The sequence below is a fragment of the Pseudophryne corroboree genome, chromosome 8, assembly GCF_028390025.1.
Source record: "Pseudophryne corroboree isolate aPseCor3 chromosome 8, aPseCor3.hap2, whole genome shotgun sequence".
Taxonomy (NCBI): domain Eukaryota; kingdom Metazoa; phylum Chordata; class Amphibia; order Anura; family Myobatrachidae; genus Pseudophryne; species Pseudophryne corroboree.
The window spans coordinates 136,892,341-136,917,657 of record NC_086451.1 but is presented as its reverse complement, the minus strand read 5'-3'; positions in this window follow the sequence as shown (position 1 = coordinate 136,917,657).

Sequence of the window (25,317 nt, the reverse complement as noted above, 5' to 3'; positions counted from 1 at the left end):
GCCGTGAACTACCGCACTGTACACTGGTTGATAAAGAGATAGTAGTATACTCGTAACAACTAGTATGACGACGGTATAAAGAATGAAAAAAAAACCACGGTTAGGTGGTATATATTATAATACAATTATGGTTGGACGGACTGCCTGCCGAGTGCCGACACAGAGGTAGCCACAGCCGTGAACTACCGCACTGTACACTGGTTGATAAAGAGATAGTAGTATACTCGTAACAACTAGTATGACGACGGTATAAAGAATGAAAAAAAAACCACGGTTAGGTGGTATATATTATAATACAATTATGGATGGACGGACTGCCTGCCGAGTGCCGACACAGAGGTAGCCACAGCCGTGAACTACCGCACTGTACACTGGTTGATAAAGAGATAGTAGTATACTCGTAACAACTAGTATGACGACGGTATAAAGAATGAAAAAAAAACCACGGTTAGGTGGTATATATTATAATACAATTATGGTTGGACGGACTGCCTGCCGAGTGCCGACACAGAGGTAGCCACAGCCGTGAACTACCGCACTGTACACTGGTTGATAAAGAGATAGTAGTATACTCGTAACAACTAGTATGACGACGGTATAAAGAATGAAAAAAAAACCACGGTTAGGTGGTATATAATACAATTATGGTTGGACGGACTGCCTGCCGAGTGCCGACACAGAGGTAGCCACAGCCGTGAACTACCGCACTGTACACTGGTTGATAAAGAGATAGTAGTATACTCGTAACAACTAGTATGACGACGGTATAAAGAATGAAAAAAAAACCACGGTTAGGTGGTATATATTATAATACAATTATGGTTGGACGGACTGCCTGCCGAGTGCCGACACAGAGGTAGCCACAGCCGTGAACTACCGCACTGTACACTGGTTGATAAAGAGATAGTAGTATACTCGTAACAACTAGTATGACGACGGTATAAAGAATGAAAAAAAAACCACGGTTAGGTGGTATATATTATAATACAATTATGGATGGACGGACTGCCTGCCGAGTGCCGACACAGAGGTAGCCACAGCCGTGAACTACCGCACTGTACTGTGTCTGCTGCTAATATAGACTGGTTGATAAAGAGATAGTATACAATACTACTAATATACTGGTGGTCAGGCACTGGTCACCACTAGTCACACTGGCAGTGGCACTCCTGCAGCAAAAGTGTGCACTGTTTAATTTTAATATAATATTATTTATCATGTACTCCTGGCTCCTGCTATAACAACCTGCAGTGCTCCCCAGTCTCCCCCACAATTATAAGCTTTATATACAATACATTGATGTGCAGCACACTGGGCTGAGCAGTGCACACAGACTGAGTCACTGTGTGACTGTGTATCGTTTTTTTCAGGCAGAGAACGGATATATTAAATAAAACAAACAACTGCACTGTCTCTGGTGGTCACTGGTCACTGTGGTCGTCAGTCACTAAACTCTGTCTGCACTCTCTTCTAATCTACAGTATCACAGCAATCTCTCTCTCTCTCTCTCTTCTAAATCTAATCTAAATGGAGAGGACGCCAGCCACGTCCTCTCCCTATCAATCTCAATGCACGTGTGAAAATGGCGGCGACGCGCGGCTCCTTATATAGAATCCGAGTCTCGCGAGAATCCGACAGCGTCATGATGACGTTCGGGCGCGCTCGGGTTAACCGAGCAAGGCGGGAAGATCCGAGTCGCTCGGACCCGTGAAAAAAAAAGTGAAGTTCGTGCGGGTTCGGATTCAAAGAAACCGAACCCGCTCATCTCTAGTTTAGGTGGTATTACCACTCGTGACCCACACAATAGAGTTCCTTGACAGACAGAAAGCTGATCTCTCCTGGCCAAAAACCCGTAATATTGAGCATCGCCATGTTTAGGCCAACCTTTGAGAGTTAAGTCCATTACTTTTGATAGTACCGGGTCTTTTCTTGTTTCCCGATTGATCGTGGCATTGGTTATAGGTAGCTGTTACATCAACATATTGTGATACACTTCCAGGGGGTCTCCATCACTGTCCTCCTCACTTTGGGGCAAGGGAGAACGCGATAGACCATCAGCGTTGCCATGTAGTTTTGTTCCTTTAAACTCGATGTATGTATGAGCACCCAGGAATAATGACCAACGTTGAAGCCGAGCTGCAGTCATGGCTGGGACTCCCTTGTGGGGGTTAAAAATTGATACCAGTGGTTGATGATCCGTAATTAATGTAAACCTTTGCCCATACAAAAATTGATGAAATTTCTTCACTCCCCATACTAAACTTAAGGCCTCTCGGTCAATTTGCGCATAATTCTTCTCTGCCACTGTCAAAGACCGTGAAGCAAACGCTATTGGCTTCTCGCTACCATCTCTCAGTTGATGTGTTAACACTGCTGCAATGCCGTATGGTGACGCATCACACGCTAGCCTGATGGGTAGTTTCGGATCAAAATGAGTAAGGACTTTATCAGATGTAATGAATCTTTTTGTTTCTGAGAATGCTTTCTCACAGTCTTTTGTCCACTTCCATCGTGCATTTTTCTGTAGTAGGGCATTTAGCGGGTGTATTACTGTGGAGAGATCTGGTAAGAACTTGTGATAATAATTAACTAGGCTCAGGTAAGATCTCAGTTGTGACACAGACTGTGGCTGGGGTGCTTGTAGTACTGCCTCAATTTTATCATTTGATTTGTGCAGGCCTTCTCTATCAATCACATGTCCACAATATGAAATGCTTTCTTGGAAAAATGGGCATTTATCTTTATTTACTGAGTCCATATTCCTGTAGTCGGGTTAACACTTTTTCCAAATTATTTAAATGGTCCACATCATCTTTGCCTGTTACAATTATATCATCCAGGTAACATTGCGTACCTGGTATCCCTTGCAGGACTTGATCCATTGCTCTCTGCCATAATGCTGGGGCAGAAGAAAGTCCAAACACAAGACGGTTATATTGTAATAAACCTTTGTGAGTATTGATGGTTAAATATTTCTTAGATGCCTCCTCAATTTCCATTTGCAAGTACATTTGAGCTAGGTCAATTTTGGAGAAGCGGTCGCCCCCTGAGAGAGCTGCAAAGATGTCCTCTATTTTAGGCAAAGGATACTGCACAGTCCGTAGTACTGGATTTATTGTCATTTTGAAATCTCCGCAAATACGGATACTTCCCATTTTGTCTTTCTTTACTATCGGAACTATGGGCGTAGCCCATTCACTCCATTCCACTGGGGAGAGTATACCAGAGTCTTCCAGTTTCCGTAGTTCCTCCTTAACCGCTGGTCGGATGGCATAAGGTTCTGTGCAAGCTTTACAAAACTTTGGAACGGCATGTGGATCCAACTCTATACTTGCCTTAATGTACTTTAACGTGCCTATTCCTGGTTGGAAAATGGGTTGTGCGGCAGCTAACAATTTAGAAAGTTCCTTAATAGCTGCATCATTGTTGGATACATCAGATGCAGTAGATTGTAGCCTGTGAATGGAATGCCAGTCAGGTTGGATTTTCCTTATCCATTCGCGGCCCAATAATGCTGGTCCACCATGTGGAAGTATGTACAAATACAGCTTATGGGTATTGCCTTTGTATTTCACATAAACTTTTATTTTTCCCAATGGGGACACTAGAGATGAGCGGGTTCGGTTTCTCTGAAACCGAACCCGCACGAACTTCATGTTTTTTTCACGGGTCCGAGCAGACTCGGATCCTCCCGCCTTGCTCGGTTAACCCGAGCGCGCCCGAACGTCATCATGACGCTGTCGGATTCTCGCGAGACTCGGATTCTATATAAGGAGCCGCGCGTCGCCGCCATTTTCACACGTGCATTGAGATTGATAGGGAGAGGACGTGGCTGGCGTCCTCTCCATTAGAAATTAGATTAGAAGAGAGAGAGAGATTGTGCAGAGTCAGACAGAGTTTACCACAGTGACCAGTGCAGTTGTTGTTAGTTAACTTTTATTTATTTTAATATAATATATCCGTTCTCTGCTATATCCGTTCTCTGCCTGAAAAAAAACGATACACAGCAGCAGCCAGTCACACAGTGTGACTCAGTCTGTGTGCACTCAGCTCAGCCCAGTGTGCTGCACATCAATGTATAAAAGGCAAAGCTTATAATAATTGTGGGGGAGACTGGGGAGCACTGCAGGTTGTTATAGCAGGAGCCCCCAGGAGTACATAATATTATATTAATTTAAAATTAAACAGTGCACACTTTTGCTGCAGGAGTGCCACTGCCAGTGTGACTAGTGGTGACCAGTGCCTGACCACCAGTATAGTAGTATATTGTTGTATGTATTGTATACTATCTCTTTATCAACCAGTCTATATTAGCAGCAGACACAGTACAGTGCGGTAGTTCACGGCTGTGGCTACCTCTGTGTCGGCAGTCGGAACTCGGCAGGCAGTCCGTCCATCCATAATTGTATTACAATATATACCACCTAACCGTGGTATTTTTTTTTCTTTCTTTATACCGTCGTCATAGTGTCATACTAGTTGTTACGAGTATACTACTATCTCTTTATCAACCAGTGTACAGTGCGGTAGTTCACGGCTGTGGCTACCTCTGTGTCGGCAGTCGGCAGGCAGTCCGTCCATCCATAATTGTATTATTATTATAATATATACCACCTAACCGTGGTTTTTTTTTCATTCTTTATACCGTCATAGTGTCATACTAGTTGTTACGAGTATACTACTATCTCTTTATCAACCAGTGTACAGTGCGGTAGTTCACGGCTGTGGCTACCTCTGTGTCGGCAGTCGGCAGGCAGTCCGTCCATCCATAATTGTATTATTATTATAATATATACCACCTAACCGTGGTTTTTTTTTCATTCTTTATACCGTCGTCATAGTGTCATACTAGTTGTTACGAGTATACTACTATCTCTTTATCAACCAGTGTACAGTGCGGTAGTTCACGGCTGTGGCTACCTCTGTGTCGGCAGTCGGCAGGCAGTCCGTCCATCCATAATTGTATTATTATTATAATATATACCACCTAACTGTGGTATTTTTTTTTCTTTCTTTATACCGTCGTCATAGTGTCATACTAGTTGTTACGAGTATACTACTATCTCTTTATCAACCAGTGTACAGTGCGGTAGTTCACGGCTGTGGCTACCTCTGTGTCGGCAGTCGGCAGGCAGTCCGTCCATCCATAATTGTATTATTATTATAATATATACCACCTAACCGTGGTTTTTTTATACCACCTAACCGTGGCAGTCCGTCCATAATTGTATACTAGTATCCAATCCATCCATCTCCATTGTTTACCTGAGGTGCCTTTTAGTTCTGCCTATAAAATATGGAGAACAAAAAAGTTGAGGTTCCAAAATTAGGGAAAGATCAAGATCCACTTCCACCTCGTGCTGAAGCTGCTGCCACTAGTCATGGCCGAGACGATGAAATGCCAGCAACGTCGTCTGCCAAGGCCGATGCCCAATGTCATAGTACAGAGCATGTCAAATCCAAAACACCAAATATCAGAAAAAAAAGGACTCCAAAACCTAAAATAAAATTGTCGGAGGAGAAGCGTAAACTTGCCAATATGCCATTTACCACACGGAGTGGCAAGGAACGGCTGAGGCCCTGGCCTATGTTCATGGCTAGTGGTTCAGCTTCACATGAGGATGGAAGCACTCAGCCTCTCGCTAGAAAACTGAAAAGACTCAAGCTGGCAAAAGCACCGCAAAGAACTGTGCGTTCTTTGAAATCCCAAATCCACAAGGAGAGTCCAATTGTGTCGTTTGCGATGCCTGACCTTCCCAACACTGGACGTGAAGAGCATGCGCCTTCCACTATTTGCATGCCCCCTGCAAGTGCTGGAAGGAGCACCCGCAGTCCAGTTCCTGATAGTCAGATTGAAGATGTCAGTGTTGAAGTACACCAGGATGAGGAGGATATGGGTGTTGCTGGCGCTGGGGAGGAAATTGACCAGGAGGATTCTGATGGTGAGGTGGTTTGTTTAAGTCAGGCACCCGGGGAGACACCTGTTGTCCGTGGGAGGAATATGGCCGTTGACATGCCAGGTGAAAATACAAAAAAAATCAGCTCTTCGGTGTGGAGGTATTTCACCAGAAATGCGGACAACAGGTGTCAAGCCGTGTGTTCCCTTTGTCAAGCTGTAATAAGTAGGGGTAAGGACGTTAACCACCTCGGAACATCCTCCCTTATACGTCACCTGCAGCGCATTCATAATAAGTCAGTGACAAGTTCAAAAACTTTGGGTGACAGCGGAAGCAGTCCACTGACCAGTAAATCCCTTCCTCTTGTAACCAAGCTCACGCAAACCACCCCACCAACTCCCTCAGTGTCAATTTCCTCCTTCCCCAGGAATGCCAATAGTCCTGCAGGCCATGTCACTGGCAAGTCTGACGAGTCCTCTCCTGCCTGGGATTCCTCCGATGCTTCCTTGCGTGTAACGCCTACTGCTGCTGGCGCTGCTGTTGTTGCCGCTGGGAGTCGATGGTCATCCCAGAGGGGAAGTCGTAAGCCCACTTGTACTACTTCCAGTAAGCAATTGACTGTTCAACAGTCCTTTGCGAGGAAGATGAAATATCACAGCAGTCATCCTACTGCAAAGCGGATAACTGAGTCCTTGACAACTATGTTGGTGTTAGACGTGCGTCCGGTATCCGCCGTTAGTTCACAGGGAACTAGACAATTTATTGAGGCAGTGTGCCCCCGTTACCAAATACCATCTAGGTTCCACTTCTCTAGGCAGGCGATACCGAGAATGTACACGGACGTCAGAAAAAGACTCACCAGTGTCCTAAAAAATGCAGTTGTACCCAATGTCCACTTAACCACGGACATGTGGACAAGTGGAGCAGGGCAGGGTCAGGACTATATGACTGTGACAGCCCACTGGGTAGATGTATGGACTCCCGCCGCAAGAACAGCAGCGGCGGCACCTCTCGCAAACGCCAACTCTTTCCTAGGCAGGCTACGCTTTGTATCACCGCTTTCCAGAATACGCACACAGCTGAAAACCTCTTACGGCAACTGAGGAAGATCATCGCGGAATGGCTTACCCCAATTGGACTCTCCTGTGGATTTGTGGCATCGGACAACGCCAGCAATATTGTGTGTGCATTAAATATGGGCAAATTCCAGCACGTCCCATGTTTTGCACATACCTTGAATTTGGTGGTGCAGAATTTTTAAAAAACGACAGGGGCGTGCAAGAGATGCTGTCGGTGGCCAGAAAAATTGCGGGACACTTTCGGCGTACAGGCACCACGTACAGAAGACTGGAGCACCACCAAAAACTACTGAACCTGCCCTGCCATCATCTGAAGCAAGAAGTGGTAACGAGGTGGAATTCAACCCTCTATATGCTTCAGAGGTTGGAGGAGCAGCAAAAGGCCATTCAAGCCTATACAATTGAGCACGATATAGGAGATGGAATGCACCTGTCTCAAGTGCAGTGGAGAATGATTTCAACGTTGTGCAAGGTTCTGATGCCCTTTGAACTTGCCACACGTGAAGTCAGTTCAGACACTGCCAGCCTGAGTCAGGTCATTCCCCTCATCAGGCTTTTGCAGAAGAAGCTGGAGGCATTGAAGAAGGAGCTAACACGGAGCGATTCCGCTAGGCATGTGGGACTTGTGGATGCAGCCCTTAATTCGCTTAACAAGGATTCACGGGTGGTCAATCTGTTGAAATCAGAGCACTACATTTTGGCCACCGTGCTCGATCCTAGATTTAAAGCCTACCTTGGATCTCTCTTTCCGGCAGACACAGGTCTGCTGGGGTTGAAAGACCTGCTGGTGACAAAATTGTCAAGTCAAGCGGAACGCGACCTGTCAACATCTCCTCCTTCACATTCTCCCGCAACTGGGGGTGCGAGGAAAAGGCTCAGAATTCCGAGCCCACCCGCTGGCGGTGATGCAGGGCAGTCTGGAGCGACTGCTGATGCTGACATCTGGTCCGGACTGAAGGACCTGACAACGATTACGGACATGTCGTCTACTGTCACTGCATATGATTCTCTCAACATTGATAGAATGGTGGAGGATTATATGAGTGACCGCATCCAAGTAGGCACGTCACACAGTCCGTACTTATACTGGCAGGAAAAAGAGGCAATTTGGAGGCCCTTGCACAAACTGGCTTTATTCTACCTAAGTTGCCCTCCCACAAGTGTGTACTCCGAAAGAGTGTTTAGTGCCGCCGCTCACCTTGTCAGCAATCGGCGTACGAGGTTACATCCAGAAAATGTGGAGAAGATGATGTTCATTAAAATGAATTATAATCAATTCCTCCGCGGAGACATTGACCAGCAGCAATTGCCTCCACAAAGTACACAGGGAGCTGAGATGGTGGATTCCAGTGGGGACGAATTGATAATCTGTGAGGAGGGGGATGTACACGGTGATATATCGGAGGGTGAAGATGAGGTGGACATCTTGCCTCTGTAGAGCCAGTTTGTGCAAGGAGAGATTAATTGCTTCTTTTTTGGGGGGGGTCCAAACCAACCCGTCATATCAGTCACAGTCGTGTGGCAGACCCTGTCACTGAAATGATGGGTTGGTTAAAGTGTGCATGTCCTGTTTTGTTTATACAACATAAGGGTGGGTGGGAGGGCCCAAGGATAATTCCATCTTGCACCTCTTTTTTCTTTTCTTTTTCTTTGCATCATGTGCTGATTGGGGAAGGTTTTTTGGAAGGGACATCCTGCGTGACACTGCAGTGCCACTCCTAGATGGGCCCGGTGTTTGTGTCGGCCACTAGGGTCGCTAATCTTACTCACACAGCTACCTCATTGCGCCTCTTTTTTTCTTTGCGTCATGTGCTGTTTGGGGAGGGTTTTTTGGAAGGGACATCCTGCGTGACACTGCAGTGCCACTCCTAGATGTGCCCGGTGTTTGTGTCGGCCACTAGGGTCGCTAATCTTACTCACACAGCTACCTCATTGCGCCTCTTTTTTTCTTTGCGTCATGTGCTGTTTGGGGAGGGTTTTTTGGAAGGGACATCCTGCGTGACACTGCAGTGCCACTCCTAGATGTGCCCGGTGTTTGTGTCGGCCACTAGGGTCGCTAATCTTACTCACACAGTCAGCTACCTCATTGCGCCTCTTTTTTTCTTTGCGTCATGTGCTGTTTGGGGAGGGTTTTTTGGAAGGGCCATCCTGCGTGACACTGCAGTGCCACTCCTAGATGGGCCCGGTGTTTGTGTCGGCCACTAGGGTCGCTAATCTTACTCACACAGCTACCTCATTGCGCCTCTTTTTTTCTTTGCGTCATGTGCTGTTTGGGGAGGGTTTTTTGGAAGGGACATCCTGCGTGACACTGCAGTGCCACTCCTAGATGGGCCCGGTGTTTGTGTCGGCCACTAGGGTCGCTAATCTTACTCACACAGTCAGCTACCTCATTGCGCCTCTTTTTTTCTTTGCGTCATGTGCTGTTTGGGGAGGGTTTTTTGGAAGGGCCATCCTGCGTGACACTGCAGTGCCACTCCTAGATGGGCCCGGTGTTTGTGTCGGCCACTAGGGTCGCTAATCTTACTCACACAGCTACCTCATTGCGCCTCTTTTTTTCTTTGCGTCATGTGCTGTTTGGGGAGGGTTTTTTGGAAGGGACATCCTGCGTGACACTGCAGTGCCACTCCTAGATGGGCCCGGTGTTTGTGTCGGCCACTAGGGTCGCTTATCTTACTCACACAGCGACCTCGGTGCAAATTTTAGGACTAAAAATAATATTGTGAGGTGTGAGGTATTCAGAATAGACTGAAAATGAGTGTAAATTATGGTTTTTGAGGTTAATAATACTTTGGGATCAAAATGACCCCCAAATTCTATGATTTAAGCTGTTTTTTAGTGTTTTTGGAAAAAAACACCCGAATCCAAAACACACCCGAATCCGACAAAAATAATTCGGTGAGGTTTTGCCAAAACGCGTTCGAACCCAAAACACGGCCGCGGAACCAAAACCAAAACACAAAACCCAAAAAATTTCAGGCGCTCATCTCTAACCTAAACTGCGAAACAGAGTTTTGGAAAATTTGCATGAGGGTCACCTAGGCACAGTAAAACTGAAGAATCTTGCTAGAAGCTATGTGTGGTGGCCAGGAATCGATCGTCAAATTGAAACTTTGACAAAAGGGTGTGAAGGATGTCAAAGAGTTCAAAATGCACCACATTTAGCTCCGTTACACCCCTGGGAATGGCCTTCATCTCCATGGCAGCGGGTACATATTGACTTTGCTGGTCCATTCATGGATTGTATGTTTCTTATTGCAGTGGACGCTCATTCAAATTGGCCTGAGAAAACAATTGCTGTGCTGCGAACCATCTTTGCTAGAAATGGTCTACCGGAGCAAGTGTGCAGTGACAATGGGCCACAGTTTGTGTTCATGGAATTCAAAAAGTTCATGCAAGACAATGGAATTAAACATTTTACATCATCTCCACACCATCCAGCCACTAACGGTTTGGCTGAGAGATTTGTCCAAACATTCAAAAAAGCTATCAAGTCCATGCACCATGAACATCTACCTTTGCAACGCAAGATTGACAACTTCTTGTTTATATATCGTAGGACTGAGCACTCCACTACCGGTCAGCCTCCTGCGGTGCTATTTATGCAACGGAACTTACGGTCTCAGTGGGACTTGATAAAACCGGATGTAAGGCGGAAGGTACATAACAAACAGTTTCAATCAGTTTATCAGAAACCTACTCAGTTCTTCCACATTGGCCAAGAGGTTCTGGTCCGTGATTATAGAGGAGACAAATGGCAACCGGGAATAGTTTCTTCCAAATCCGTCCCTCTGATGTACATGATTGAAGTTGAGAATTGTGGCGTCGCCGCATTGATCAAATCATTGAGGCTGGGAGGCAAACTGACTGTACGTCGACAGCTGGACATAGTCAAGCCAGTGATGTGGGGGTTTATGTATACCCCTCTATAACTGATACAGAGACTGTTCCTGACACTGTGGAGGAAATGTATCCCTCTGGGTCAGATACAGAGACTGTTCCCAAACCTGTTATGGAGTCACCTGAGCATGAGGTTCCCTTAGTAACAACTGATCCTGAACCTTCTAGTGTGATTACTGTGGAGCAGCCAGTCACTCTGGGAGTTAAACATCGGTATCCAGACAGAGTTCGTAAGGCCTCAAAGGCTTGATTTGTAGCCTTCTGGGGTAACGTATACATTGCTTAGTGCTAACATTTTCATGTCTGCATTTATCTAAGTTGGGAGAAGTGTGGTGTATATTGTTCTCATTGCTGTATATGTGTTCTGGTGGAAGGTTACAATGGATCTTATTTTGTATTTGTATTAGTTGGTGTATGAATCTATTTCTGTGTTCTTTAGTTTCCTGTTCTTCTCCAGTAAAGAAGCATGCAACACTCCCTGTGTCCTGGTTACATACAAATTTCTTATTGAAATATAAGTAACAGATTTAACAGCGATCCTCATCCTTCCTGCTTCTAGATGGGGAATGGGGGGGCCTGCCTGTGGGGGGGGGGGGGGGGGGGGGCGCAATCAGCCAGGGGGTGAGACTGACAGTGTGCCTGCCACTGCCAGTACTGCTGGAGGTGAGGGTGAGCCCAGTGAGGCCAACAATCAGCGTGTGGGGGGCATGGGTGCTGTGGGAGGGTGGACTGTGTGGCATAATGTATATTTCAGCTCATATTATGGTGCATAATACACATTTTTACTCATACAGTATGGAGTAATATGAATTTTGTCTCATACTGTGTGGCATAATGTATATTTTGGCTCATAGTGTGTTTCATAATATGCATGTTGACTCATATCATGTGGCATATTGTGATTTTCGGCAAATATCGTGTGGTTTAATGTGAATTTTCGGCTCATACTGTGTGGTATAATGTATATTTCGGCTCATACTGTGGTGCATAATACGCATTTCTACTCATATCGTATGGCGTAATATGAACTTTGGCTCATACTGTGTGGCGTAACGTGAATTTCGGCTCATACTGTGTGGCGTAATGTGAATTTTGGCTCATACTGTGGTGCATAATACACATTTTTGCTCATACTATGTGGTGTAATGTGAATTTCGGCTCATAGTATGTGGCATAATGTGAATTTCAGCTCCTGCTATGTGGTGATAATTAAATATTATATTTGCACTGTGTTTTTATGTACCTTTCTAATGTTTGTGGTGCCAGTAATGTTTAAAGTTTTAAAAAGTAGAATATTAGGAGGAAAAATTAAAAATAATGTAAGGGGAATAAGTCAAGATCTAAAATATAGTGTTATGGATTGTTTAAGGGCCCCAAATCAGTGTCTTGCTTAGGGCCCCATGAGGTCTAAATCCACCTCTGGCGGTAAGTACTCTAACCCTGCAGCTTATGTTCCAGTGTTTGTGGATTTAGTTGCAGGTTGCAGATAATGTCGCAAAACTATGGTTGTGGAGGTAAGAAAGTCCCTTACCGTAACCCTAATCCTAATGTCAGCATTTCACAAAATGTTGGCAGAGCCGGCCCTAGGTATAGGCAAACTAGGCAAATGCCTAGTGCATATGGTATGCCATGGGGCACAAGCAGCTTCTGCTGATTAAAATGATATGCGGCATGCCTATATGCTGTGTGTGACTGCGGCTGTATCTGCATATGAAATGCTATGTTACAGTGTATTCCTGGAAATCACTGTAATATAGCATTTCGTATGCAGATACAGTCACAGTCGCACACAGAATATAGGCATGCCGCATTTAATTTTAATCAGCAGAAGCTGCTTATGCATCCTAGTGATAATGTCGATATTATCTTAAAACATAAAGCTATACCATTAAACACACTTTTACCATGGAGCCGCTGCGGCCGCTAGACTTAATATACACTCTGCGTACCTTTTACGCTATTTGCGTAATGAGTCCCGTAACATGTACGGACTCTGCGTACAAATGCCGCACTGGGGGTACAAAGTACATGCAGCGCGTACACACCCAATTAATACACTTTAGATCCTTATACAGTTAGTCAATGTAATACACTTTAAACCCTAGCAGGGAAAAGAGGACACAACACCGATTTGTAGTTAATCACTGGGTTCCGACACCACAGAGTAATATTTCTGAAAGGGGGTTAACAATACAAATTATGCACTACAATACAACAGAGTAAATGGCTACAGTCAATGTACATACGTGAGAATATTCGCATGCGCTTCCCGGTCCGGTCCTCCGCTATCAGGTAGATAGCGTTGAGAGTCTTGTGTGTCCGGCCAGGCAGCAACAGGCTTTTTATACAATACTTCCAAAAGCAATACAATGGATACTGTAATCCCTTTGTCCATTGGACACAGGGATGCATCTTTACAGTACAGGAGAGGTCATAGGTTGATTTGAAAAGGTGGGCGATGTCTTTCTCAACTGTTCTTGTGGGTGGTCTCCTCTGGATTCCCGCAGCATACATAATATACAGTAAATATAGTTTATATCTATATTCTGCTTCTGCACATAACTATCTGCAGGAAGCTGCGATCTTCCTCAAACCAACACCGGAATGTTACCCTTAAAATACCCTACAGCTGGGTACCAAACACCACCTTATAACCTTAGTCTGTCCCCTCCTATCATGTAAAGGCGAATCCCTCTGTTCTAGAATCATTTAAACTGTTGATACTTGCTGATGTGGTGCAGGGGGACTATGTGTACAATGTGCACTATTTGGATGAAATATGTAATGTTTGGATAGCTCTCCATGCATTCACAAACTCCGCCGTAAATACCCATACCACGCGCAGGACCGCGGGAGCGTCCATACGCAAATTGCGGATATGTGCACGCACGGCGGAACAAGTGCACGCGCAGTGGGCATGTGTGTGTATTTTATACGTGCTGTGTGTTCTGCAATATTTTTCGACTTTGACAGTCCACCCTTTGGCAGTCAACAATAACTGCCACTATCTAATCACTAAACAGAAAAATATCAATACAATATCTACAGACGATTGGATGGTAGGAGGAGAATTGTAGGCGGGAAATGTATGACCTAGTGGGATAGTAAAAAGTATGTATGTATGAATCCATGTCTGAGGGGCATGTATCATCGTGCCGTATATGTTCTAGATAAGCTTCGAGGTATTGCGATGTATACATTAAATCCTTCTTATCGCATATTAAGGGTCTGTAAGTGGGCCAACAAACACTACCGAGCTCTTTCCGGCTTCTTGTTTCAACAAATGGGGTGCACATTTAGTTGATGATACATGGAGGGGGAACATATGTGAGTGTTAGTATATGTGGATATCACCTGTCGACTATGTGTGTCATTAACTGAAGCTTGTAGAGATGAAGATAAGACACATATCTAAAATACATTCACATAACATTTTCATTCTTGGGTATGGTCGATGTCTTTTCCGGATCGGTGTATCTGGGCAGAGGGGGAGACAAAGGAAAAATGGGTGAAAGAAACAGGCCATGGAATTCATTTGCAATCCTTATCATAACACTGTCTCTATGGATGGGTCGTAAATTAAATCTGCTGCTGTAACAATGCCCCCGCTTCTTAAACTCATCAAATTTGTGCCTTTGCTTGCGCTGTGTTAGAATTCGAACACACCTAAATATCAAGCCAATAATTATGACGACTCACAGGATACAAAGGAGAAACTTTCCTACACTCATAATAACATTTTGAGCCCACTCTCCTAATCCTGAGAACCAATTTTGTGGGTTCAACCATGAGACCCAGCCGGTCAGCTCATTACCCTCAGCGGTCAGGGTAAGATTGTGTCTCCTCCGGAACTCCCACTTCAACTGCAATATATCATCCATCTTTTGATCGATAATCTCTGTGGGGTCGTCAGTGCTGTTTGTAATATATGTGCAGCATTTCACACCATATTGAGTTGCCAAAGTGACACAGTACCCACCCGTCACGGCTGTGATATAATTGAGGACCATCCTGTGCTGGATCAGTTCTGTCTTGTAAACTTGTAACTCCCTACCCGTATACCTGAAGGTGTCGTCATACATCTCAGTGATATTATCTATCAAGTTCGCTAGCGCATGGATATACCTATAATTTATAATTCCTCTGGCAGTACGGGTGATGTCTAATGCGAGAAGGAATTGAATCCCGGTGGATACGTGGATCAAATCAGAGGCTACGTGCTCTGTCCTATCTATGAGGTGTCTCTTGACGATGTGTTCATAGTGAGTATGAGTATAAGGAGCCTGAGCACTGTGGTGAACATCTTTCATCTTATCATGGGTTATGGTCATGACCTCTGGCAACACTCTTCCAACATAACACAATCCCTCTGAGTTCGGGGCAAGCCACTTATACGCCTTCCTCCCACAAATGAAATAGGCATCATTGGGGAGAACATAGGGGACAGAATATGACATTACCATATTACAAACTTTCCAAGTGAAAAACCCAATCCCTAGTTCTCCCATCTGCTCAGTACAAGTATCGGGCTGGATGATATGAGCACAGTACCCTGGTGATACTTCTCCAACCCACATGGTCTTGCTTCCTCGAGTATACCTATATCGAAAATACCTTCCACTGTTGGCTATTTGGCGCACAAGTTCAGAGTCTATGGGTATCCTATTGTCAAAGTCGGAAAAATATCATGCTACACGTTGCCATATATTCACCCCATGCGCTTGCCCGCTGCACGTGCACATTTTCTCCCGTGCGTGCACATATTCGCAGTTGCGTGCCGGCGCCTCCGCGGCCGTGCGCTCGAGCGCGTGGTATGTGCATTTACGGTAGGGTTTGTGTGCGTCTAGCGGGCGACTCAATCGTTAAATAATAAATCCAAATAGTATGTTTTATAGATAATGTTCCCCTTAATAATAACTGTAAGTTTGTTTATTGTAGCTGGTCCCTGAACAAAGGAATTCCTCTTTGCATGATACGAAGGGTCAGATAGGGTCTGAGCGGTGGTTCCTGGTACCTAACTAAAGAACATTTTAATAGGAACAATCCGGTGCTGGTTAGGTAAAGATTAATCGCTCCTGCGAATAGTTATGTCCATTAGTAGTTTCTGGACATTTACTATATTTGCAGTTCATTATCCATGCGGCGGGAATTCTGAGATTCCCTCCCTCCTGAGCAGTTTGATATAGTCACAGCCCACCTGTTTAAACCAACCTATGACCTTTTGTTATGATGCGAGGAGACATTCCTGTGTCCAATGAACAATGAGATTATAGGTCCCTTTGTAGTGTACTGTATGTAGTGTATATAAGAACAAGCCAGCCTGAAGCAGCTCAGTCTTCTCTCCACAACGGTTTTCATCATTGACTAACCCAGAGCTGGTAACCAGGACTAGCGCAGCGAATCATTCCCCGGTGTGTAAGTACTCTCTCTGTGACCATTCTTAATCTCTGATTGTAATTGTGCCACGATCTCTCTCTCTCTCTCTCATTGTATGTTATTGTTTGCTATTGTGACGCTATTGTATATTTATGTGTAGTTATTCTGCTTAGATATCGATGTTTGCCTGTAGTGTATGAACTGTTAACTGTTTATTCTTTTTTTACATAGCTAGATATTGTTAGTAAAGGTGTTGGAACCTTAGCAAGGTATTGTGTGTTTATTACATTGCTGAGAGTATTCAGAGTGTCTCAATCGCTCAAGAGGCTTTCATACAATAGAGGTTAATTAGCATTGCATTGTGCTCACATTACAAAACCAAGGTTTACAGTACAAACTCAATCTTTCACTGTGTTGCATACAAGGTTTACTGAGTGTCATCCCGTGAGCGTCTGCGCCGCTCGTGTTCTCCTCGTGGTCACGAGCGTACGCTACGCTAGTAGCGTAGCATTATGGTAGTCGGCCGCCTATAGCGTGCTCGACACCACGCGTTAAGTTGTGAACGAGCGTGTCGCATGTGCGTCTCGACCACGGCTAAGCGTCTGCTACGCTAGGTGCGTACCCTTACGGTACCCCATACGCCAATTGCGTACTGAGTCTCCTACCTACATATAGGGAAAGGTATAAGGTAATCAAATCAACATTATCAATTGGGGGCAAGTCCGGTCCATCTCATATCCTCAGTCAGGCGAAAATGCGCAGACTATATCGATCAGCAAAGGGAGGAAAGGTAGTATCTTGTAGTGCTGATCAGATGAGAGTCTGCGTCTGATTCTTTTGGTCTGTAGGGATGCTGGTGGAATCCGAAGAAGGTAGGAACATTAAGCTATTGTCTTTGTAAATCTGTTTTTTTATTTCTATTTGGTGCCAACTGCACACGCAGATTGGATGGCTTGTCTGTTTAAATAGGTTTAAAAGTATTTTTAATCGCTCTGCATAGCGTGATAGTTTTTACCCAGGCTTAAAAATAACTACAGGGGCTGGCATGATGATTTTCTTTGTGACAAAAGGAACCGCATGGTCTGTCCACCATTTTGTGTAACCCTCATGGAGGTGGAAGGGGGAGGAGCAGCGGCCATTTTGGGAAGGTAAAAAAAAATATTTTTTTTACCCTAAGCGGATGATTTTCAGTTGACTCAGGAAATAATCAGCCATCCATTGTCAAAAAGAAATAATCATTTAATGAGTTTTTAATGCATTTGTTTAATCCATATCATAGTCAATCATAAGTGGTTCAGATAGAGTTTAATATAAGTTAATAGTAAAAGGAATATTTGATTTAGGAAATACACAAATAAAACAAAGTTGTGGGTTTATTTTTATTTTTTTCTCTCTTTCTCTCTTCAAGAGCTTTAACTCTGCTACTTGTGACATGGGCCATTGAAATGCAAATGAACCTGTATAACTGGGTTTTGGGTTTTTTTCCCCTCTCCCAGCAGTGAAAGAAATCGCACATTCATATGCAAATTAGAAGCACTGAATAGGGTCTCATATATGTAATAGTGATTAGTACATATATGTAATATCTATATGTGCGTGCTTACATCAATGTTTGTTATTAGATTAATTTAGAATTGCATTTTCATTTGTGTAATTTTCACATCTCACTTTCCTGTTTGCCATTTATAATTGATAACGTGCTGAGAAAGAGTGGTTGCTATTGGTAAGTTAAAGGTAAAAATAATACGTTAAGGAGTAATTTGTAAAACACGCACACGGCTTGCCTAAGATACAAGGAAGTTCTGTGTGGTGTTCAGTAGATGATTACAGTTAAAGATCATTTACACTGATATAAACGTGTTAATTGTATTTCTGTGGACATATCTGGCCTGCGTACACGTGTCTCTAACAAGGGACAGGGCGAACGTACGCGACGCAAGGGTCGACGCACGGAGCGTATATTACGCAACGGAAGCGTACGGATACGCCCACGTAATACAAATCACACGATAGTATTGTTTTAGTAGGCAATAAAGAGGAAACGCGATAATAGCGCAAATCAGTCTCAGTGTCCAAAATTTTAAGCTAATAGATCCTTCTCTAGTTGCAACTCCTCTGGACTAGACTGCGATACTGAATGAAAGGGATTTCTGCGCAGAAACGAAAGTGAAGAGTACATGAGGTGAAAGTGTGTGTATACATATATATAAGTTTCTAATTTTTGGGTGGAACCACAGGAAATCATCGAGTTCTCGTGAGGAACATACGTGTCAGTGACGGCACGGTGGCTTGGGAGGCATCCCTTGTTAAACATTTTAAAAAAAAAGAGCATTAGAGTATAGCAGACCAGGAGGTCTACTGTAGCACAGACCAGGAGGTCCAGACAGACCAGGAGGTCTAGGTACAGCAGACTAAGAAGTCCGCTATAGATAAAGAATAAAGGAGCACAACACCAGAAAGGGTTGGTGCGGTACCCATATAGGCCATTAAGCTCTGGCTGAAGGAATTTGCAGCCACAATTTTCGATTCCACTGGTCGCTCCGCACATAAGATTAGTTGCTTATGTGCAGAAAGATTGTACCGCACATAATTGTGTGCATTAGTTAATAACTTGACCCAGTACCGTTTGCGTACGCTAGAGGGGTCATTAACGCTATTTGTACATTCTAACGTGATTTGTGTAATTTTTTATTTTAAGGGAAGTTCGCTGGTCACTCGGGAACTATCCAACAACCAATAGTTACTGGAAAGGGTTAAGTGCTCTTCGGATCACACCCACATGTTCCAGTAAATAGAGGTTCAGGTCTCAGGGGCCCTAGGTTGAGTACGCCAGCGCTAGGGCAGTGTGTGGGCGTATTGGTCGACGTGGGCGAGTGAGTGGAGTACTCGGTAAACTTCCGCCGCCGGCCTGCCCCGGACATCTTGGTTTTTGTAAGGGTTCACTGAAAACCCTGATTAAGGTCAGAGGTAGTGCAACACCTGCAAAGATGGGGGCCAGTTGTTCAGGTAGGGGGCGATCAACCTCGGTTCGGGTTGACTTAGTAAACCGGCCAAAAGAGTCGGCAAGGATAACGTGTGATACAGACCGGGAAGTCCGAAATGGATCACACACAAAGGTCAATGAATGGGAAAGAATGACTGTGCATGATGGGGAAAAGTTCCCACGGGAAGGCAGTTTTAGTCCAGAGGTGTTACAAAATCTAAGGAGAAGGATATGTCTCATTAAATATGCAAAGAGACGGATCAAACATTATGATTATTTACAGTTATGGCAACGGGAAGGTGAGAGACAAGGAGAATTAGCTTACACAGCTGACTCTCACTGTGGTAAAAAAAATATGGCAACAAGAGAGAAGGTGGTTACAGAGAGTGGCACACTGGTGTATGATAAAAATGCACTTAGCAACTGTATTATAGATGATAAGGATAAATGTAACAAATGTAACAATGATAAAAGTAAAACTGTTAAATGTACAACTGTTAACCCGTGCAAGTTGCACTCCATGTTAAACTTCCCTCAGGATTACCAGCAAGAAAGTGAGCCCAGCACGATGTCGGCACCTTTTCCAGCAGCCATCACACAAGACATCCAGGTGGACGCGACCAATTCGGTAAAGGCAATAATCAAACCCCCTAACGGAGGGTCAGGTGAGGTCGTGTCCACAGGTACGTACGGTGTTATATATCACGCACAAACAAATGTACCTCATATTGTAGAACCAACACAAGATGATGTAATTGAGTTTAATCCTGTCAGGGTGATCACAGTCCCCAATGGGAAGACTGACGCACAGGGAACCATTCCCGTCAGGGACAGTGCAATGCGCCGTCCCTGGTCCCGGATGGAATTGAGGTCAATTATGTCTGAATTTCCTGATCCTAGGAAAGATCTAGTTGCATGTCAAAGGTTCATTAAAGAACTAGGAAACTCCACAGAACCCACCAACAAAGATTGGCGGACAGTGCTGAGGGCATGTTTGCCCTCCAGTGTTGACCCTGCGAAATTTATTACTGATTGTCAATTAGACACGGAAGTACCTCAAACGGAGGAAAACAATCAGGAATGTATTAAGCAGATCAACCGACAGTTAGGAGTATATTTCCCAGCCGTTGTCGAGTGGAACGAAATCTTCTCCATAAGACAAAATGAAGGGGAAAGTACTTCTAATTATTTCCATTGGGCATTGCAGGACATGACTAGGTATACAGGTATAGAAAACATCGAAACAAGTGCACCGCACAGAGAAGTAGCAGTATTTGTGTTAATGAATGGTTTGAGGGAGGTATTGAGGACAAGGGTACAGACCACCAACCCAAACTGGAGAAATATCTCGGTGGCTGCATTAAGAAAGTCCGCTGTTGGGCATGAGCAAAACATCAGCAAGCACAGGGAAACACAGAGAAGTAAGGAGCCTCAGATCCCTGTGGGTAAGTCAAAGGTGATAAGGTGTTATAATTGCCAGAAGGAAGGTCATTATGCAAGAGATTGTAGATCAAGAAATTTACAGAAGGTATATCAACCCCCTAGACAACAACATAACCATGGTATCCAAGGAATCAGGGAAGTACAGGGAAAGCGGTTGATGGTGATGAGCATCCAAGCGTTTGAGGAGGCATCAAATCAACCAAGACCTCAGGTCACTGGCACTTGGAGGAAGCCCAGGGTTTGTTATCTTTGTAAAAGAGAAGGGCATTATGCCAGCAACTGTAACAGCCCACATAAAGTCAGACCCCCTAGACAAGAACACGAACAAGAGTCATGACACACAAAATTGTAATCAGGGATCATATAGGAAGAAGTTTGGGCCGCACCTGTAATATGCAATCAGGAAAGGTGATCATTAGGACTGATAGTAAACCTGAGGTTACAGGTAAGGATATTGGGAGGTCAGTTCCTTGTAGACACAGGAACGGCCGGGTAAACGTTGTAATTTATCTGTAAATGTTTCTTTTCCCCATCTCTGACGTTCATCGGCAGAACTCAAACATCACATAGCTACTTGGTCTTTGCAGAAGTCTACCTAACCCCAGTGTGACCTACCGACATCGGTGTGTCCTGGCCAGGCATAAAAGGGTGGAGTGTGGAAATACTGGTGGGGAGGGGACTGCGCAAAGATACCAATGGATGTGTTGGTGTGACTGCCTGATGGTGAACAGAAGATCTGACAATGTTTTTTTTTGTTTGTTGTTTTATGTAACACATATATATGAATTGTTCTCTCCCTCGTTTGTTATTTTCTTCTCTCTCTTGTTCTCATGCTTTAAAGACGGTATGTCACACATCAGTTAGACAAATGGTAATGCAAGATTTTTTGTTCCTTACAGAAAGATCGCAGATTTGGAAGGAATATTGTATCACCGGAGTGTTCGTTTGGAAGATTGAGAGACAGCACCTTTGAGATGACAGCAGAGCAAGAAGAACAACAAGACTAGAGGACATAAGACATCGTAACATTTTTCTTTCCCCTCAAAGTATTTTTTTGTACCCCCATTACAAATTTCTCTTTCTCCTCCTGTAAGATGGACTCGCCCCAAGAGACTGCAGTCCGTGTTTTCCTGTTGACCATGATGTTGACCAGAGCAGTCTGTTTCGGTGAGAGTACCAGTGAGGTCGAGAAAGGATCTAGAATGGAATCTGATGACAGAAACGGAGGCGTAGATTTCCAAGAACAACATAATCACCGAGTAAAGGCGAGTATCAGAAAACGATCTGGTAGCATTGACAATAGAAGGAATTGTGAAGGATTGTTAGCTGAAGAAAACTGCATCTGTAGGCATTGCGACAACATAGTTGAGGATGGGTGCATCAAGAAATGTCAGTCCAGTTTTAATATTAACACGGACCGGCATCCATTGAGTGACTATCACTCCTTAGTGGGTAAAGTGTTAAACCAGACAGACTGTTGGGTATGCTCTCAAGTACCTCAAGGTCATAGCAAATCAGGACTAGTACCATTCCCTTTAACTATAGGAGAGGTACTTGAGCTAAGTGGTGGGAGGCCGGTGGACAAGAGGTTTAATATCTCTAGTCCTCCTAGTTTGAAGCTCCACCAATATCATGTGGATAGGTCCTTAGTGTGCTTTAACATTTCCAATCCCCGAAAGCCGGGAAATTGGGAAGTGTCATAGAGTAATCAAACCATGACCTTTTCATACAGACCCGATAGAATGCCCATAGACACAGAACTTATACGCCAGATAGCCGACCATGGAAAATATTTCCGGTATAGGTATACTCTAGGAAGTAGGACCATGCGAGTTGGAGAAGTATCACCAGGATACTGTGCACATATCGTACAACCTGATACGTGTACTAGACAGATGGGAGAGTTAGGGTTAGGAGAGTTCACATGGAAAGTTTGTAACATGGTTATGTCATACTCAGTCCCATATGTTCTCCCCGATGATGCATATTTCATATGCGGGAGGAAGGCGTATAAGTGGCTTGCCCCAAACTCAGAGGGATTGTGTTACATTGGAAAAGTACTGCCTGAAGTAATGACTGTATCCCATAATAAAATGAAAGATATTCACCGTGGTGCCCAAGCTCCTTATACTCACACTCATTACGAGCACATCGTTAAACGGCACCTGATAGAGAGGACAGAGCATTCGGCCTCTGATCTGATCCATGAATCCACCGGGATTCAATTCCTACTCGCGTTAGATATCACTCGTACCGCCAGAGGAGTGATAAATTATAGATATATATCTGCGCTTGCAAATTTATTAGACAATATCACCGAAATGTACGACGACACGTTCAGGTACACTGGGAAAGAGTTACAAGCCTACAAAACAGAACTGGTTCTGCATAGGATGATTATCAATTACCTCACAGCTGTGACAGGCGGGTATTGTGTTACCCTAGCAACTCAATATGGAATAAAATGCTGCACGTATATTACAAACAGCACTGAGGACCCAGCCGAGGTCATAGACCAAAAGATGGATGACATTTTGCAATTAAAATGGGAGTTTCGAAGGAAACACAATCTCACACTCGCTGCTGTGGGTAATGAGCTGACCAGTTGGGTATCATGGTTGAACCCACGAAATTGGTTCTCGGGCTTAGGAGAATGAGGTATTATTATGGATGTAGGGAAATTTCTTTTGTGTATTCTGGGAGTCGTCATATTGGTCGGACTGATATTTAGATGCGTTCGGGCTTTAACGAAGTGTAAAGGTAGTACTAGAGTGATGAGCCTGAGGAGCGAGGACACTGTAATAACGACAACTAATTTGATTTATAACCCAACGATAGAGACAATGTTGTGATAAAAATGTGATTCCACGGTCCGTTTCTTTCACCCGTTTCTCCCTTGTTTTCCTCCAAGGTACAAAGACATCCGCTTGGAAGAAGAATTTGACAACCTCTTTTATACAGACCATCAATGGACTATACCACAGACCCCCAATATCCCTAGTGACTTTAAATTTTTACGATAGCCCAAATATTTTAGTGACTGTAACTTTCTGGACAATGGAAAAGCTTTTGTCGCCATTTATAGCAAAAGCATCGAGAGACATCAGACAACATGTACATCAAGACAAGACATCAGACAAGACCTCAATCGGCGAATGCATATTAAACTCACATAGTTTATGACTGCATTTGTACTAATTACTTCTTATTTTCACCTCTACAACCTTCAGGTAATGGCACACATAGTCGATAGGGAATATAGACACAGATATCAGCACTCACATACCCCCCCATTCATGTATCATCAACTAAAATGTGCTCCCCCATTTTGTTGCAACCAAAAGCCGAAAAGAGCTCGGTAAAGTTTGACAGCCCATCCACAGACCCTTAATACGGGATAAGAAGGAATTCAAATGTATACTTCGCAATACCTCGAAGCTTGATTTAAAACACGTACGGCACGATGATACATGACCCCTCAAACATGGATTCATACACACATGCTTCTACTATCTCACTAGGTCATACCTTTTTCCCACCTTCTCCTCTCCTCCCTTTTCCTCAATCATAAAATGGTACTAACATGATGGTATATATATATATATATTTTTTTTTTTTTTTAACTGTTTTAGGAAGTGGCAGTTATTGATGACTGCCAAAGGGTGGACTGTCGAAGTCGGAAAAATATCATGATGCACGTTGCCATATATTCACCCCATGCGCTTGCCCGCTGCACGTGCACATTTTCTCCCGTGCGTGCACATATTCGCAGTTGCGTGCCGGCGCCTTCGCGGCCGTGCGCTCGAGCGCGTGGTATGTGCATTTACGGTAGGGTTTGTGTGCGTCTAGCGGGTGACTCAATCGTTAAATAATAAATCCAAATAGTATGTTTTATAGATAATGTTCCCCTTAATAATAACTGTAAGTTTGTTTATTGTAGCTGGTCCCTGAACAAAGGAATTCTTCTTTGCATGATACGAAGGCAAGATAGGGTCTGAGCGGTGGTTCCTGGTACCTAACTAAAGAACATTTTAATAGGAACAATCCGGTGCTGGTTAGGTAAAGATTAATCGCTCCTGTGAATAGTTATGTCCATTAGTAGTTTCTGGACATTTACTATATTTGCAGTTCATTATCCATGCGGCGGGAATTCTGAGATTCCCTCCCTCCTGAGCAGTTTGATATAGTCACAGCCCACCTGTTTAAACCAACCTATGACCTTTTGTTATGATGCGAGGAGACATTCCTGTGTCCAATGAACAATGAGATTATAGGTCCCTTTGTAGTGTACTGTATGTAGTGTATAAAGGAACAAGCCAGCCTGAAGCAGCTCAGTCTTCTCTCCACAACGGTTTTCATCATTGACTAACCCAGAGCTGGTAACCAGGACTAGCGCAGCAAATTATTCCCCGGTGTGTAAGTACTCTCTCTGTGACCATTCTTAATCTCTGATTGTAATTGTGCCACGATCTCTCTCTCTCTCTCTCTCATTGTATGTTATTGTTTGCTATTGTGACGCTATTGTATATTTATGTGTAGTTATTCTGCTTAGATATCGATGTTAGCCTGTAGTGTATGAACTGTTAACTGTTTATTCTTTTTTTACATAGCTAGATATTGTTAGTAAAGGTGTTGGAACCTT